This window comes from Apis florea, unplaced genomic scaffold (genome assembly GCF_048593485.1).
Source record: "Apis florea isolate Af1SG1 unplaced genomic scaffold, ASM4859348v1 contig_3203_pilon, whole genome shotgun sequence".
Classification (NCBI taxonomy): Eukaryota; Metazoa; Arthropoda; class Insecta; order Hymenoptera; family Apidae; genus Apis; species Apis florea.
This window is the reverse complement of record NW_028256723.1, coordinates 3,414,075-3,432,647: the sequence shown is the minus strand read 5'-3', so window position 1 is coordinate 3,432,647 and position 18,573 is coordinate 3,414,075. Positions and strand designations below refer to the sequence as shown.

The 18,573-nt window shown below is 37.5% G+C and overlaps 1 protein-coding gene across 8 annotated transcripts in view; it reads right to left on the bottom strand.

Moving 5' to 3' along the window:
* Positions 1–17,335, bottom strand: part of kug (FAT atypical cadherin kugelei) — a 493,364-nt gene extending 476,029 nt beyond the window's left edge. For all 8 annotated transcript variants that reach the window (XR_015292967.1, XM_086911134.1, XM_086911128.1 and 5 more), the window contains exon 1: positions 16,942–17,335. The gene's annotated coding sequence lies outside the window, so the exon portion shown is untranslated. The remainder of the gene's footprint in view (positions 1–16,941) is intronic.
* Positions 17,336–18,573: the final 1,238 nt, after the last annotated feature.

Sequence of the window (18,573 nt, the reverse complement as noted above, 5' to 3'; positions counted from 1 at the left end):
ATACTCGTGAATTTTGCAAGCTCGTCGAACAGGAACAGTTTCATCAGACAAAGAGAGAGAACTTGGGATCATTGTGTGGTTGTGAGAAAGTTATATCGGAAAATATTTAGAGTAATATACTCGTTATTTAATCCTCTGGATTAAACTCGATCTCCTTCGATTTTCCGCTTATTTTTGGATAAATTCGCTTCTAATTTTACCACCGAGACGCCTATATAAAACCGTGCACCATTCACTAGAATCACATTGCTTATGTCGCGCTGCCTTAGCACTACCAGCCATGAATTACCAGCCATAACATTGCTTCTGTAAGCAACGCCCATTCCTCGAGTTTTTCGCTCGAAAAGGATCGATGGTTTAGGATAGAAAATGCGATTGACGGAGGGATTTAAATATCCGATTTAAAAATACACACTGGTCTGCGCGAGACGAAAGTTTTCTGGATCGAGGAAACGTTCCTTCCATCAAGACGATGGATTTAAATTGCCGGCTTCGAAGGGGGAGGAGGGAAACGTTCGTTAAACCGACGCAGGAATCCGTAGGCGGTAGCTAATTTTCAAATGTCAGACTTACGAAGGAAGAATCTGTCGTTGGCCTAGATCGCTTAATTGGCGAGATAGTCGGTTTGATGGACGAGCCAAAGTTGAAATACTGATTCAGCCAATCCGATTGACGAATCTCATTAAAGTTTCAGCTTGCAATTTGTTTCTCACGTCCCAGAGAATTTTTCAGAGAAATATCCCATCTTATTATTATTTTTATTATATTAGATAATTCTAAACTGTTCTTTATCTACGTTGGAACGAAAATTTGACGAGTACAAATATTTTACGAAATTTTAATGATTCATCCACGTTCCAATTATACTTTTCAAACTTCACGAATATAATCCAATCCTCTCCAAAGTCAAATTCTAAAATTACAAAGCCTTGGCCGTATCGAAACTAAACGAAAAGAAAGAAAGAGAGGAAAAGACAGAGAGAGAGAGAAAGAGAGAGAGAGAGGAAAGAATAAACTTACGATGGAAAGAAAGGCCTCAAACAAAAGCTCCAAATTCAAGCCGAGCGATTCGACCACCCAACAAGCATCTCCACGTGGCAATAATTCCAGCCGGAGAGGGGAGAGCACGACGCAAAAAGCGGAGGGAAGATCAGTCCGAGGGGTAACTTTCGCGGCAGTGGCAATTTCCTTTCGTTTTGTTAGCCAAGCTGTTGGTGGGAGCTGCACTCGTGTGTATATATATATATTCGCCCACTCGCCCCTTATCCTAGAGGGGGCGGACGAGTGAATCATCGTCCTGGGGGGCCGGTGGCTCTCCCTTAACAAGATACGTCGCTTCGAGAAGGGTGCGCACGCGATGATAAACACCGTCGAGGTCCGGCACATTCGGGAACAATAAAGGAACGCCACCCTCGTCTCAGGGGTGGCCTTCCTCGCGCGGAGAGGAGGGAGAGATGGTGCATCGAACGCGAAATCTTCGAACGACAGATCCTTGTTAATTAATCCGGATGCTCGATTAAATTGCTGCGGTAACGAGAGAAGTATAGTGTTTTCGAAAATTTCGTATTTTTCTCGCTCGCCATCTTCGTGAGCGAGGATGGAAACCTGGACGGATATCGATCGATCCTTTGTTCTAATTGATCATGGTTGTTGTAATTATTTTTTTGGATTTTTTTTTTTTCTTATTTTGTTGCTCCTTTTTCGAAGGAGAATTTTTGTAGGTAATTTGTAGACCGGGTAAAAATATTACGTGCCATAGTTGTGATTTCTGCGGTTTTCAAGCGGTGGAATAAATTTCGTGCTCCGTGAAATGAGGAAAAAGCGTTTGTAAATGGTATTCCGGGATTTCTCTTTAAAAACGCGAGTTGAAGGATAATTTTTGTGAAAATTCTTGTTAATTTTAACGAGCTGAATTCTTATTTGCGAATTTTATTCGCGAATAAAGCGATAACGTAGGAAATATTATAGTGTAAAAAATTTGCAATTTTAAGTAACGGCGATTGAAATGAAAAGAAAGAAAATTGAGACGGTCTCTTAAACATGCCCTGTGTACATAAACAACCCCTTATCGTCGTCGCCAAGGGAATAAAATATCACCTAATTTAAACGTAAACAGGGAATGGCACCGAACCAGATAATTCGAGAGAAACAGGCCGAAAATTTCCTAGGTTTACTAATTTCACTCTGTTTGCGCGTTGAGTTGCCGAATTGTTCTGTGAAATCGGTATCCAGCCACGTTCTATCAATTATAGCTGCATCAGGCCCTAGGGAAATCCAAAGCGGATAGCGACCGAAGAGAACAGGGAGAGAACGCGTGTATAATCGTGTGAAATAATCAAAGTGCGTGTACGCTTCTGCTAACGTTTCCTGCGATCAGATCAGAACGAATTCGTGTAAATTTCGATAAGAGATTCCTAACCAAGATATTTCTATCTTATCAATAATCGATCCTTCAAAAATTATATATTAACAGTGTATACACTCTGTCAAATAACGATGCTCGAAAAATTTTACAATGGACATCTTTCGATTCCTTATAATTGCGACAAAAAACGTGTAATTTTTAACGTGTAATAAAAATGGAAATATCAGCCTACTCAGATTCGAATTTTCAAGTGGCATTCGACGACGAATCCCTTCCACGCGCAATTAAGACGATTTCGAAAGCATCCTCGGCGAAGGAGGCGCGGTTGTTTCGTTAAAAGCGTGCATTACCACCCGGGTGGAAAGTTTATACGCGAGACGTGAAGAACATACGGAAGGGCGGAACAAACGGAGGGGCACTTTGTCAGCTGGCCCTCCTACGAGGGACAAAGAGGATGGCGCGCGGGACAGTCGAGGCCAACTTCCTCGTCTACTTCGCGGACATAAGTTGTACTCGAGCAACGTGAATATAAATGAGACTAACGAGCTCTCTGTGATGTCTGTAATGACGGTAGATTGCTGTCGGAACAAGCGGTCAGCCGGATTCCACGTTGTCGTTGTCACGACTCGACGGGGCAACCCGCGTTGCTATTATATCGTATCGATGAATGTGTATATTAGCGGAACCTTGGCAATGAGATACGCTTCCTTTATAGATTGTATTAAGAAAAGAGAGGATGTAGTCTCTTTTGATTTTTTCGATTTTTTTTTTTTTTTTTTTTTGAAAAAACGATGAACGATTAAAATCGATTTTTATTTATTTTTTTCTTTTTTCGAAGCAGTGAGAAATGCTTTACGGAAAAAGATGTGGATTTATTTTTTTTTTTTTTTTTTTATCATTTTTCATACACGTAACGCGATAATTTAATCCGTAAAAGCTATTATGGATGAAATTTCATACCAACCAGATATTGGTTTAACGTGATATCCTTTGACGATAAATTTTAGAGAGTTAAAAGATCAATTTAGCAGCTATTTCATACGATATAATATTGACTCAATTTGCTATTAATAAATTCCTTGTTTACATAATAGAAATTGACGTGCGGATAGATGGATTTAATATTGATTTTGATAAATCGAGTCGTATTCCCGTGTCACGACGCGTTAAAAATTATTGAACGTTATAATATTTCCTTTTTAGAAAAACGTTATTACACATCCCCATTTTGGAAGGTGTCTCGGAACCTTTAAAACAATTCGATTGGCCATCTCGACACGAATACCTCGATCGATTAAATTAACAGTAGGAAACGCGTGTGTGTAGTAGTCCACGAAGTTACGAACGAGATATCGGATATTCCTGATCGTGGACCACGATTTCGAACCAGGTAACGTGACACTGACATATGATTGGTAATCGACTTCACCAAAACTCTGTTTCGAATTGGTCACATTTCCGGTTATCATTGTCAGATATATCTCGCGGCGATAAATTTGTGTAATCTCTTAAATAAGAAAAGCCTATACACTATACACTTTTTACAAGTGAAGCGCGTAATTTGCATTGTATATGTACACACATATACAACAATTTTATTCGATCGAACAAATATCGAATATTTCTCTAAACCTCACCTTCCTCCCATTAATACGAAAAATCTCATGACGCAAGAACGAATGTCGTGATAACAAGGCTAACAACGAGCGGAAGGACAAGCGCGAAATCGAAGTCTCGCGCAGGAATGTAACGTGATATCGTTAATCATCGTCCATCGGTGAGCACACGAACGCGAATAATTGGCTCCCCTTCCTCCTGGACCAATTAGGACCAAGGGGAGCAGCGGTCCTTCTACGGCGGAGGATCCGTGTAAAAGATTATCGAAGAAATTGTTTCGGGGATAAAAGCGGTAATGGGACAAGGAGGGGCGTGGAATGGGGGGGTGGCAGCAGCCCTTAGGGACGATATTGATGGACTTTCGAGCCAGAGACGTCGCGATGCCCGATAAGAAAACTTGAAGATCAAACGAGAGAAAGAGAGAGAGAGAGAGAGAGGAGAGGAGGATAGAAGGTAAAACAATCGTGGAAGATAAAGGCGGGGGGAGTATGGAAACAGAGGCTCTTTATCTTTGATAAATCTGAGGCAAATTAAAAAACGGAGAGATGAAAAAAACAGTCGATACCATATTCGCGGAAGATGGCATGGAACATCAAAGAATAACCGACTGTTATTTCAAAGAATCGTTATTGACAGTGTAATATCGAGATAATATTGCTTCGAGGAACGTGTGCAATAAAATGTGAGTGAATAGCAATATACACGTTTCTACAGCTAATTATACGGTTACGACTTTTAATGGCGTCGAAGTATAAAGTAAAATTTATACATGCTCGATAATACTCGAGAAATGTGTACGACGAATGATGGAGGAAAAAGGGAATAGAAAAAAAATTGAGCGCGCGTGTGTGTAGTAAATTATTCTAGCTTCGCCTTCCAAGTGTGACGAATTGGAAAACAAGCGAGATCTACACCTATACATCGATGCTATCTCTCGATACAAGCGTATTTTCTTCCCCGGACATTTGAAACCTGCTCTGTATACCGTAGCGTATATGCACGCTAATGACATCCATTACTCGCGGTGAACGATACTGCGATGAATTTTTAAAAGTGGCGAGAACGATCACTGTTATTTTGTACAAAACTATTGCGATATTCACGCGGTTTTAACACGCGGTTTTAATTTGTCTCCCCCCTTGTAAACTGAATCCTTTCCAATTTATCATTCCAGAACATTTGTTCCGTTTAACCCCGAGATTTTCAGCTACGGATACATTACAGCATAAACCGAACGAACGCATTAAGAATACTCCGATATTTCGAGAGCAAATATTAAAAGGTCCAACTAGCGTGTTAAATTTCATAACTTGTTCGAAAATCTGAGCATTGTTCGACGTGTTGCTCATCCCGGACGATGAAAATCCAAGAAAACCGGGGAACAAAAGTTAGGTAAGAAAAACTTTCTTCGTTCCTCACTTTTCTACGATCCTTAACGAAGAAAATTATTAGATAAAGATCAGCAGCTTCGTTATTAATCTCCATAGAAGCTTAATTAATTTCTTTACAGCAAAGATAAGATAAACTTTATCAACAGTCTCCGCAAGAAAAAAAAAAAAAGAAAAAATTAATTAATCAGATTGAAACAACTTGTACAAAATATTTTCTCCAGTTTTATCATGTGAAAATCGTCGGAAAGATAAAATCAACCGTTTGTTAATTCCTGCTACGGAAATTTCACGAAATTTCACGATTACGCAATTAACTGTACGTACACCCCCGGCCAAGTTTCATCACGCACGAAAGCCGAGATTCAACGTAAGCTGGCCTACACGGTGTGTCTCTCGATTCGTGCGTACAAGTTGGCTCGAGAAGCACGCGAGACCTGGTATCGCCCCGCGTGCTTCCGTACACGGGACTTTATATCGCGTGTATTCCAGAAATAACGCGAAACTTCTTTGCGAGGCACGTAACTCGACTAGTAGGGAACAATGCCGTCGAGTCGAGATACCCAGTTCTCGCGCGTATATGTATAAGGTGATCAAGAAATAAGCGCACGGTGAATATTTGAAAATGCAGAAAGAAAATTCAAAAGAGAAAATTTCGGAAAATCATCGTTCCTTTATTATCGAAAGTTTTGAAAGTTTTGATATCAGACACGGAAAAGAAGAGAAAATATGGGGTATGTATATTTTAGAGGATGTAAAAAAAGTTCGAGACTCGTTTATTATAAGTATGACGGTGAACTTTTATAATCGAAATGAAATTTTGATGAACACGATTAAAGAAATGTTGATATATCTAATTTTTATTTTTTCAATAATCAATGAATTTTAATAACCGAGCTACGCGTAATGAGATTCGATATGAAAATATAACGTTAACGATACTTCTTTTTTTCTGTATATAGATTCTTCATTTTATGAAGAATTTTTTTGAATCAGCCTATATATACACACACGCGTGACACGCGTGTGCATGCGCGGGAAGCAAGGTAGCTGGAGCCTTTCGTTCCACTCGTGTCGTTACACTCGTATCCTTTGCTTTTATACCGAGGCTTTATGGCCGGTGATAAAATTCGCGAGCTGCCTCGACAAACAAAAGCGGGCATGACGAGCTGAGCGTTTCAAAGAAACCGATAAAGTGGATTTCCCCTGTGATACCCTTTATCGATTCCTCGAGACGATTCGTCGGGAATTCGATCGTGAAAATTCGTATGAAGATTCAAGTAAGAGTTTGGAAATGTTTCGATTTGTAAAAATAAAAGTCGCGTGATATGATTCATTATATGAAAGAATGAAGGAAAAAAAATATTTCATTTTCCGTGAATACGTAATAATTTAAAATTAATGGCGTGTTATTAAACAGGATTTGTTCGAGCGTTTAAAAAATTCGGAGAATAAATAATAAGGTAGCAAAGCGTTCATAAATCTGAGATCATAAAAGAAGCCATAGACGTCTTTCGAGGATCTTTTATCTCCAACTCGATCATATCCTCCGAGCTACTTTATATATCCATTTTCCTATTTTCCACGATAAAAAAAAAAAAAAGAACAGTGACAATTCCCTTCGCGTTGTCGCTACAGGTTTATAGAAATCCGACGATTTTCTCGCGAGAATCGAATCGTATCCTCCAACACATTTTCTCATGCCACCACCCGCCGTTTTTGACCTACGATAATAGAGACAAAATGGGGAAAGACCCCCTAAGCCAGCCGGCTTAGCCCAGCAAGCGTCGAATTGAGCCGTTCAACCTACCGACAAATTCTTTTCCTTCTGTGAGACCAGAAACTCCACCACCCCGCTACACAATCAAACGCTCTATCTATCGGCCGGTGTACCAAGTACATCATCGTCCCGTGATTTACTCGAAAAACGGTGCTCGTAAAACGAGTCGTAAACGATCGTAAGCCGCTTTGCTAGATACCAAAGCGCCACTTCACGAAAGCCTGACAAAAAACGGAACCGACGAAACGATCGCTCGGCTCTCCCGTTTAAAACCTACGAGAAACACCGAGGACAACCGATTTCCACCGATGAGGTTCGTTTACGTAAGACGATCCAGACGGTATGAAAACAAGCGAGAGGAGTGGGATTAGCGACATACCGGTGGCGCGTACTGCTCGAGCGGCGTGTTTCCGAATTAAAGGAGGGGGCTTATTATCGCGAGCGCAGCTGTGCACTCTATAATCCAACCGCGCTTTCCACGACTGTAGATAACTACGTAAGAAAGCGGCAATGCACTCGGTGCGCGACTCGCCTCCCTCCGATCCGAGGTTATTGTTTCTAATTTAAAACAACGATTTCCTGTCGCGCCATCGTAGAAACTAGACGCCACCGGTTCGAAGTATATAGTGTATACAGTGTATACTGGCTCATTCATTCGTTTCCTCGTTTGGAACGGGGTTATATGGGGTCAGCTATGCGTGCGGAATACGCGTAGGCTTCTTTCGAATGTCGGTCGACGACATTGTCGCCTCGGTTGCCGAAGTCGAAATAAAGAGATATCGCGTGGACATGGATCGAACGTCGAGAAAGTAATCGCGAATTTAACACCGCGATTCTTTTAGAAGATTAACGAGCGTGTACACGCTGGTGTAATGGAAAACATATTCCATGTGATTTGTACAAGTGAGGAATACTAGGAAATCATAGGATTAAATAAGAGAAGGAAAGAGGAGATGGAATATTTTGAAATTTGTTATCTTCTCATCAAAAGATGTTAAAATCAAAATAAATTGTCATTATAAATTTATATTGAAAGTTTAATGGATGATCCGAAACGAACACAGCGAGGATATATTCCCATTATAAAAATCCTGTACAATTCTTGCGAACTTTAATGCGTATATTTGATGATATCCAATGATAATTCTTGAAAAAAAAAAAAATATAATTTAATTATGATAGCGTAATAATTTAACGATTGTCCACTTTTGTCATGTAAAGCATTATCTTTCAATTCATTCGAAAATGAATTAAAATTTTTTTCTAATTTTTATTTAAAAATTTACTATACAAAAGAAGTTACGTACTAGAGCTAACTATAAATTATGTTTTGTTTCCCTTGGCACACTTAATTTATCGACAATGCTTATAAAAATTTAAAAGAGGCGAGAAAAATATGGCGAGAATGACGTTTTTAAAACGGCAATTTCAATAGAAGAAATCTTTCGCCTTCCCAAAAAACTCGAATTTTGCAACCAGTGGTCTCTGTGCGAGAATAAACCGAAAGAATAAAACGTGACGAACGTTACTTTTCCCCGCTATATAATTGAATATATAATTATATGTAATACGTGTTCCAAGTGAAATTCGCAGTCGGCAGTAATTCCAAGAAGTTTCTCTCGAATCGACAAACGAAAATTAGCGACACGTTGAAAGAGCGCCGATTCCATCTTGACCTCGGTGCTCGCGCACCGCTTGAATGACAATGAACTTACATTTCAATACCCCGCGAAAACTCTATTATTTACAGAACACCGATGTTTTTTTTTTTTTTTTTCAAAATACTCCTCCTTCGTGTCGGTTGAACGGCGGGAAAAGGCGTCTCTGTTCATTACGAGGAGAACGATCTCGCGAACGCCTCGTAATAACGCGTTATTCGAGGCGAAACTGGTCGAAGCTGTTATTTTTTTCTTTCTTTTTTTACGACGCGATTACCGTCACCTCCAACTCAATTGATCCATCCACCGCACTTTTTAGCTCACCTTCGTTGCAACAGACCAATTTTCAACGATCCGTTGCGAAAAAGATGTAAGAACGGAGAGGCGTCGAACGGGGAGGTAAAGAAATGGAGGATGGCGAAAGAAAGAGAGGAAGAGAGGAGAGAGGCAGGCCTACGTAATTTCCACGTTATTAATCAGCCCCGGAGTTCTGGGGCATTCTCATTTGAGCTCGTTTCGTCTCGCATCCCGTCGTCTTTGCTTAACAATCGCGAAGCTGTGCTCAGATTACTTTAAGTGCTTCAACATTTATCTGAAACTTACTTTTGCAAAATTCACGGCGAGCGAGGCTGTGCTCTTGCAGGCAGAGTAACGGTGAAATTAGCAATTGATAACGCAAACGATCTAGCCGGCTTTGCTTTGTTATATTTAATTGTGAACAAGGTGAGGAGGTTAAAGATAAAGAAAAGGACGAGCGCGTATGCAACAGTTTACCAAATCCATGGAAGAAATATGGCTCGTGGTGTTTCCTCGATTCTGTTTCGTTTGATTGAAGAACGCGTCTTTTCTTTTTTTCTATATAAATATCGGTAAATAATAATCGGTGAAACCGCGTTTAATTAGTATGTTGCATTACAAATGACAAATTAATTAACACGATTCGGGTTTAATTATATGCCATTAATTTTGTATACATTATAGGGAATTACATTTAATTATCATATGTTGCCGCGCGCTTCTCAGAACATTGCAATAAATTATATGATAGCCAATTAAACTTACGAAATTACTGTCAACTTCGTGCCGAGGAAAAATGCCTTTTGACACAATTATACACCGTGGTAATTTATAGTTCGTAATATTTATAGTTATTGTAAATTATACGATTTTTTTAAATTATTTACAAGCTTATTTAAAAAGTTATGAACGCGAGAGTAAAAGAGAAATATATTTCCTGTCTCGAAATGGATAATGTCAACATTCCGTGCGCAACACGAGAAGAAGGAGAAGAAGAAGACGAAGAAAGGACGGAAGTAATAGTACGCGCATCTTATAGAAAAATCTATCTTTCACGTTACAATATCCTTTAAGAGCTTTCCACACACTCTCGGCACCATATAATACGCAAGAGTTTGCGAAATGCATGTTTGATGCAAAATATTCCATCTCGTATCTTCAATTTGTACGAGTTTCTTATGAAGAAGCCGGCAAAACGATTTCATATTTCACTCACGTCGATGCGCGTTTTACGTCCCGATTTTTCGATCAATTTTTCAGAGCAAAAAAAAAAAAATCTATCGACTGTATTTCTTTTTTCTTTTTTTGTAGCTCATGTAAAAAAAAAAAGAGGAATAAACGCGTAGAAATTTCAACACCTTCTTCTCGATACCTGTTGCAAAAACCTGGTACAAAGCTGCGACATCTATTCGACCGGAAATTTCCTATTCTTCGAAATGAATATTATCGAAACGAGATTGCTCTGAGAAATGCATACGTACATTTGTATGATACTTATGTGTTATTGGAAAATTTTAAAATAAAATAATTTTAAAATACAAAGAAGAAAGAAAGTTTTCAATAAGAAAAATAGACGATCGGTATAATTTTATAAGTTATTCACCGCACTTTTCACATGTTTTACGAATCAATAATAAAATTCTAATAAAATTATCCAATTCGTTCGTCTTAAATAATATATATATATATATACATATATATTATATAATATATATATACAAATTATATTATCGAGATAAGAAGCTAATCCTAGCTAATACGAGATAGTTTATGAATGTTAACGAGAATGGCAAAGTGGCGACTTTCTCTCGGCGAAACCATGCATATAATCGTCATATTGCACACCATGAATTTCCACGTTTTCCGCGGCGCTATTAAACCCGGTAATACGGCGAGTAATATTTCATTTCCGGCAGTTTCCTCGATTATGGTCGTGCACAGACAAGGTTCAAATATTTATTATTTCTTCCTGTTTAAAAAGGAAACCATACATCACGTTCCAACATTACTCGCCAATCTTTCTAATTCTTAATTAATTCTTCGAGCTGTGCATTCTTCAACTGTGCAATGAATTTTAATTTTTTGAGTAATAATATTTTTTTTTTTTAATTTTATGCGTGAGATATTTATTCTCGAAATGACAAATAAAAGTGTGAAAGTATACGTACGATTGCAATTTGGTTTAAACCATTACACCATGTGTCCATCTCGTTACGATGATGGCAATGATATAAATGGATTAAAGATGTCAGCGATTGAAAAAGCATTCCTAGTTTAACTCGTAAAGTTGCTGCATTAACACGTTACTAACAAGCCAATAAAAAATTAAACGAATTAATTCCATTATGAAATTGTATCAATATTCGAATGAAGAAAGAAAAATATGCTAAACATTAAAATTTTAACAACACGCGACACGTCGTTTGCATTTATCCATTATGTTTACCAAAACGATTAAATTCTGTAAATATTCTGCTCGTGTTACATTTACCAGTTTTTTTTTTCAATAATTTTTATTTTGAATTCGAAACGAATAAAAATGTAAAATAAAAAACGTAAACATCTGATTGCATCCGATATTTAACACGAGAATTCGAAAAATTAGATAAACCGAAACGAAACGCGTTAACCAAATTATTATTATTATTATTATTATTATTATTATTTAAAATTATCCAAAAGGTTGATAATATACATATAAACAATTGAAATTCCCAACTTATACAAGTAACAAAAGTTCCGTGTTCGGGCCACGTTACACGAGAAATAAGAGTGGAAGGAATAAAACTATCGAACTCGTTGAAGCATAAAAGCTGTGTTAATGTATCGATCGCGGTGGGGTTTTTAATCGTGCCGAAAACTTCGTTAGAGGGATATTGAATGAACGTTTTCGAACAATTCGTGGAACTGTCGGGGCTAGGTCAGGGCGTCAGACATTTCTCTCATTGCGTCGAGCATTTTGCTCGAAAAATTGTCTTTTCTTCGCCGGTGCACGTGTCGCTGTTTAGTCCTCGCCTTTTTCATGCTCTGGTTACGATACGAGTGGAGGCGAGTTTTACATCAGATTGCACCGGCCTCTTACAAGCGTTTAAAGACAGCTAACGAGACAGTTGGACAACGTGGCACGAACTGCAAAACGATTGATTTTCAACCCTTAAAAGCGTTACGATTCGTTTAACACGGCTAGTTCCATTTCAAGAGAAACGTTCGATGATATTAAAAAATATTGACGATGATACAAATATAGTTAATCATTCTTTATATCATTCGTTTTTATTATTAAAGTTAAATTTTTTAACAACATCAAATCCATTCCTTCGTAAATTTTTCTCGACAAAATTCAAATTCGAATTTTGCATAAATATCCGCAGCTTGTTAATAAGTTCGTTATAAAGAATTTGGTATATGACGTGAATTAAGCCAATATATTAATGTATTAATTCAAAGGATTAATCTTTCACCGTAGAAAAATGGAGGGAAGAATCTTTTGCGAGGCGTTGTTCACAAGGTACGTAACAAATGCGAAGAGAGATAGCGATAGGTGAATGGAAGCGATAATAAAAACGAGGATAACAGCAGCAGATCGATAGTTGTGATATCGGCGTCGTGAGGGAATATATTGCTCCAATAAAAATCGACATCTCGAACGATTAAGACGGGTAGAGAATAAAGTAGGCTAGAATCCGAGCGGGGCCGTTTATACCGCTACTGTTTCTCTCCTTCGTAAAATTAGCCTTTGTCACTTTGGGATCAGCACTCTCGGCGAGGTTGAATTAAGAACGTGCCAGCTGTTCCCGTGTATTACAGCCCGGCCCATCGTTGCCGCCTTTATACACCAAACGATCTTTTACCGGGCATTTATTGTCCTGCTCGAATTTACGATATCCTTTCTCATCGATTGCCGTTGGAAATTTTACGAGTGCAATGAATTTCAACTATTTTTCAATTCTTATCGATATGATTGTAATTTCTTTCCACTCTTTGGTGGACAAGATTACGTTTTTGGAATCTTGGAGGATATGGGTTATATTAATGGGATCGTTAACGAAAGTGGCGAGATAAATATTTTGAAAAAGAATGGTTCCTCGATGGCAAAGAGATTCGATCGATCGAGATAGAGAAAACGGATGATGAAATACTCTCGAAATTTTTTAAAGAGGGAATTTTTCAAGAAGCAATTGAACTAATGGGCTAATTACGAAAGTGGCATAAATATCCGAAGAAGAATTAATTATTCTTCTATTCGGCCCGGAATCGAGCGTTCAGTTTCAATTTCACGGATCATTTATCATGATAAAGAACAGACGACAAATCCGAAATTTATTAAGAAAGAAATCCACGTATAATTCAATAAATATATAGATCTTTAAAATCCAGCTAGCCAAATCTAATGAAAACGAATGAATTATTCTAGAATCAAAGAGTTTCGAGCGTCATTTATCGTAGAACAAATCCAAAATTTTTGAAAGGAAAAAAGAAGAGATCCGGGCACAATCGAATCTAGCAAGCGTAATCGTCTTTAAATGATCAATTGTGCCACTTTTGGAAACGTAAGGATAAAAAATCGAGATCATAAAATATCTGTCCTCGCCGCTTTTTCACTCGGCATTGTCGGTTGAATCATGACTGGGTCAATTGGACATCGATTCCGTCGTCACGAATAGAGTGTATTAATCAGTGGTTATCTCTGATGCTTGGTTGTATCCGTTCGAGCAACGTTTCTAGGACGGATAATGGATAATCGTCGGCCACCTGTCCCTGTCGTAATCTCACGAGGTGTAATTAACGAAGCCTCGTTAACATGCGGACTAAGACAAGAGGTCAAAGCACCCGTGGAAACTACGCGCATAAGCCTTTAACAACGTATCGTCTCTGCCTGCCTAATAGTTCGACGAAGCGACTCGATATCCACGGATCGTCGATACCTTTTACCACGCTCCAATCTTATCGGGTGGGACAAATTTGGGTGGTCCCTGTTTGCACGCGACTCTATATCGACCGGTTTTTTGACAGAAATAATAATAATCGAAGGCCGTAAAAGAGGGGAAAACACGATAAGTCAATTTCTGTTGATTTTTTTGATTTTTTTTGGTGTTTCTGCTTATTGATTTTTGATTAGTCGGTGGGATACGGAGAAAGAGAGAGAAACAACCTGTTAGAGCAAAAGATACGAGATAAAATCGAGGAATAAAAGTGGACGATATATATCGAAAATTTTGTTGAAATATGTATATTTCTGAAAAATTTTATTAAATTTGTTACAATTTTAATTGATATTTTTGAAATGTTCAAAAAGACAGGGAGGAAAAATTAAATTTAATTCAGTAAAATTGTATTTATATTTTTACGTGATGTTATGTTTTAAATAAATTATCATATTTTTCCCTTAAAAAGTGATCCTCAAATGAAATTAAAAATTGGGAAAAATTAAAATATTTCCGTGCATCGAATTTTATAGTTAATTTAATAGATGATAAAATTTCGTTCGTATTGACGTTACTTGTACGTCAATTCATTTGTTTAAAAAAAAACAATGATATGCAAATTTATGGTTAGATATATAACTTTTCTATTCCAACTAAATGTTAGTATTAATACGAACTTGTCGAGTTTATCAGGAATTAATTGCAAACAAGGAATTATGTTCTTTGTCAAAACATGTTACTTGATAGCAATTAGAAAATTGCTCAATAAAATAAAACAAAATACTCAATGATCGATTGTATTATACAAGCCAGAGAATTTATAGAAGTATTAGAATTTTAACGACACGATATTTCTTTATTTTTGACATTTATCGTTCTTTTAAATTATTCAGAAATGTTATTTAGCTATTTCGACTAAAATAATTATTATCCCGATAAATTCATAAATAATATAATAATTATGACTTTATAACAGCAATTGAAACACAAAAAGTTTATTATACACAAAAATACTGACTATATGAAATTCAAAAAGGACATGAATTGAACAAATAGAATAAAATGAAAAATATCGTCCGTATTTAAAGAGTTTGAAATGTCGTTCAAATATTTGTATTCCATGTACTTTTATAATCTTTCGTAATTGAAGAAAAATATTTCCATATTCATTTTTCCATATTCGATTTCATATTTTAAAATAAAGAACTTGTGGAAATAACTTTGAGTAAAATATACTCTTTTTGGAACTTTTCGCTAAATTCAATTTTCGAAACTATCTTTTGTTATCTCATATCTATCTTATATCATTTATATGTGCCATCCATTTGGTATTTACACTATATCAAATAAAAGTGTGTAATATATATTTCCGTTCATATATATTCACGTAATTTCAGAATACGTTTATCTATTTAGAAAAAAAAAAAATGGAAGAAAATTATTTCTTTCTACGTCGAAATGCTAAGACAATTTATCTAAATACGCAACGAGATACGATCTATCTGTCTAAAGTAATATAGTCGAAACATGCGCGATTAAAGAGTAATGAAATATGGGATTCTTTTAAACGAGTTACGATCTATCCACTTTAAACGTCGCAGTCGTGAGCGAAAGAAAAAGTTTGCCCATCGCCTGACGAATTCCAATGTTTCTTCTCTGGGCAACGCGGTGAAAAAAATTTTTCGAGAACTGGTTTTCGAAACTAAGAAACTCGTTCCGACATAATAGAGTGGCCCGAAGGATTTCAACGTACATACGTGGAAAGGTGCACATTCGTTAAGCCGCGACACGGATCGGTCTCGTTGCCATTAATTTAATGCGAATAAATATCGCATCTATCATTTTCTCCCCTTCTCGCCTTTCCCGTTCTCGCGATGAAAAAATAACATTCTTGATGGTAAAACAGCGAGCAAGCTGTGAAAAAACGTTCTAATCTTAAAGAAATTTTGCATGTATTCGTTTCGCATACTTCCGACTATGTCAACGTTAAATTTTTATCCTCATCCTATACTATTTTCTTATTCGAATATAAGAGAGGATTTTTTTTATTAAAAATTTCTTCGTATCTCTCCCTCTTTTTATGCTTTCATCTATTTTTTTCTTTACTTTTACGCGTTACTTGACAACACAAAGCAATGAACAAAGAAACCGAATAACCGAGTTTGTTGACACTGCTTGCGAGACGAGCACGTTCACGATACCCTCAGTAAAAACATCGCATTGCTAAGGTTCGTCGGGCTAAACAAACGGTTCAGGTGTATCTGTAAATCTAAAATTCCCAGAATCGCCAAACACCATCTGCGCCACAAAACGGAACCTCGTTTGTTGTTATAAAATACATTGCCAGATCAATTTAAAAAAAAAAATTCACAGCAAACGTACATGTTTCGATATCGTATTGCGATTCGAATAAGAAGAATCGATGTTTTTCCCTTTGATACGGTTCAATCGAAGATATAAATATAACACAAGTTTTGATTGGTCATTCAAATTTGTCAATGATATAAAGAAACCGTTTTTATCATATCGCGAATTTCAATATTTTCGACTGCGTAATAAATTTAAAGATAAGAAACATAGGTTATACGAAAACATAGATTATACGAATGTCTTACGTCAAATTTTTTTCTTAAATCGATAATTTTTTTTCTCGCGCCATAAAACCATGATGCTTTGAATCAACGACGCCATTTTGTGTCTTACGCGATCGAAACATTCGGTCGATAAATTTGAAAATTACGCATCGGATTAACGATAATTACGACTTTATACGTTAAAATTCAACACGATCACGTGACCCGAGCATCTTATATCGAATATTTTTCATGAGAAATGGGTATAAATTATACGTATACCCTTGACTATCTCACATTCAAATGTTTCGAGACACTTGTATGAATATGGGACGCACCTTTTTGAATGTCGAGCTTCACTCCGGCTCCCCTTTCCCTTACGGTTCCCGTCGTCCGTTGCTTCAGATTCACGTAATCCAAATCGAGGTAGTTGATGGCGTAGATTTCGAATAAACACTGTGTCTGAGTCTCACAACGCTCCGTTTCGAGCAACGCTCACTGAACTCAATCAAAGTGCGTACACGCGACTACAAACGAAACCACCGAATTGTAATTCGCTTATTTTCCACTGTCACACCGAATATTCCACTGTATATCGAGCCCGTACACACGAATTCACACGCGATCAAAACAAAGAAAAGCACGACACACACCGGAGAAGGCCGCTTCCACGTGTAAGCCGACGTCCACTGGAAAAGAGCGTCCGTCACGTCGGAGCGGCAAGCCGAAACTAGCGCGCCGCGCGGCAGTCAAGGAAGGCGAGCCTAGAAGGCCTCTCTACCATCTCTCTCGCACCGCCACATTTCCCTCTCTCTCCCTCTCTTTCTCTCGTCCCCATCTCTCTTTCTCGCTTTCGCGACGCTTCTCTCTCCCTCTCTCTTTTTCTCGCCACTCCGTTTCTCTATCTACCCGGTGTCCTCCTCCCCTCTACCCAGGCTTCCCCTTCACGCGCAATCCCTTCCTCTTTGCACGGTGTTCCACGGCCGACGACAATCCCTTCTCCACGAACGATCTTTTACACAGTCCAGCCAACCCGGTCCCTTTTCCAGCCGAGTCCCTCTAGTCCGGCACGAATATCCATCGTGTGTACCGTGCTCTCTCGTTCTCCCCACTTGGGAGAAGCTCGGCCACGATATGCACCGCTGTACAAGAGAAGTACACGCAACTTCGGGAATGACGCTCTATGGTGTATACGCGGACGTCGATTACATATTTCTACTTTTCATGAATAGACACGGCCTCTGTGTGAATATACAGAATTCAAATTGATCTATATAAATATGCAATTTATAATTGCGAGGTGAAACATGAATTTAAGGATGCGTTAAGTCTATGTTTTCGTTTCGTTTATTCACGTTCGAAACCGAATTTCGTCTGTCGATATAAATATAATTTTGTTTTAATCTGCATTTATCGAAAATTTTAATTGTCGATTTTAAATCGATTTTTATGATATGATTATTAAAAATTATATTCGATAAATTCTTTATATGATATAATAATATTATATAACGATCGGGGAGGAACGATTGCGCATAAAGGATGAAATAAAGGTATAAATTTTATTTGGTTTATATTACTGCGTACAATTTGAAGAAAAACGAGTTTGAATGTGAAATTTCTACGATTGTTTCGTCATCGATAAAATTTAGTACGATTTATATCCGATGTCCATTTTTTCGAACTGACAAACACTGTAGCGATGTCGCAATGTGTTATTTATAGCGATATATTATAGCTTCTAAGAATGCCTTGGTTATCAGTACGGCGCCTCAAAAGATGACTCTTTATGTCATACAGTTTTATATCAGTGTTTGCGATTACAATATCTTACCGTTTCGAGAAATTGTCGATGACTAATATCTACATCTGCTCGCGATATTACAAGATATTCTTTGTCATTCTCGAAGATCTATCTATATCTTAAACTGTCCTTTACATTTATCCATTTATCCATAAAAAATTAATTT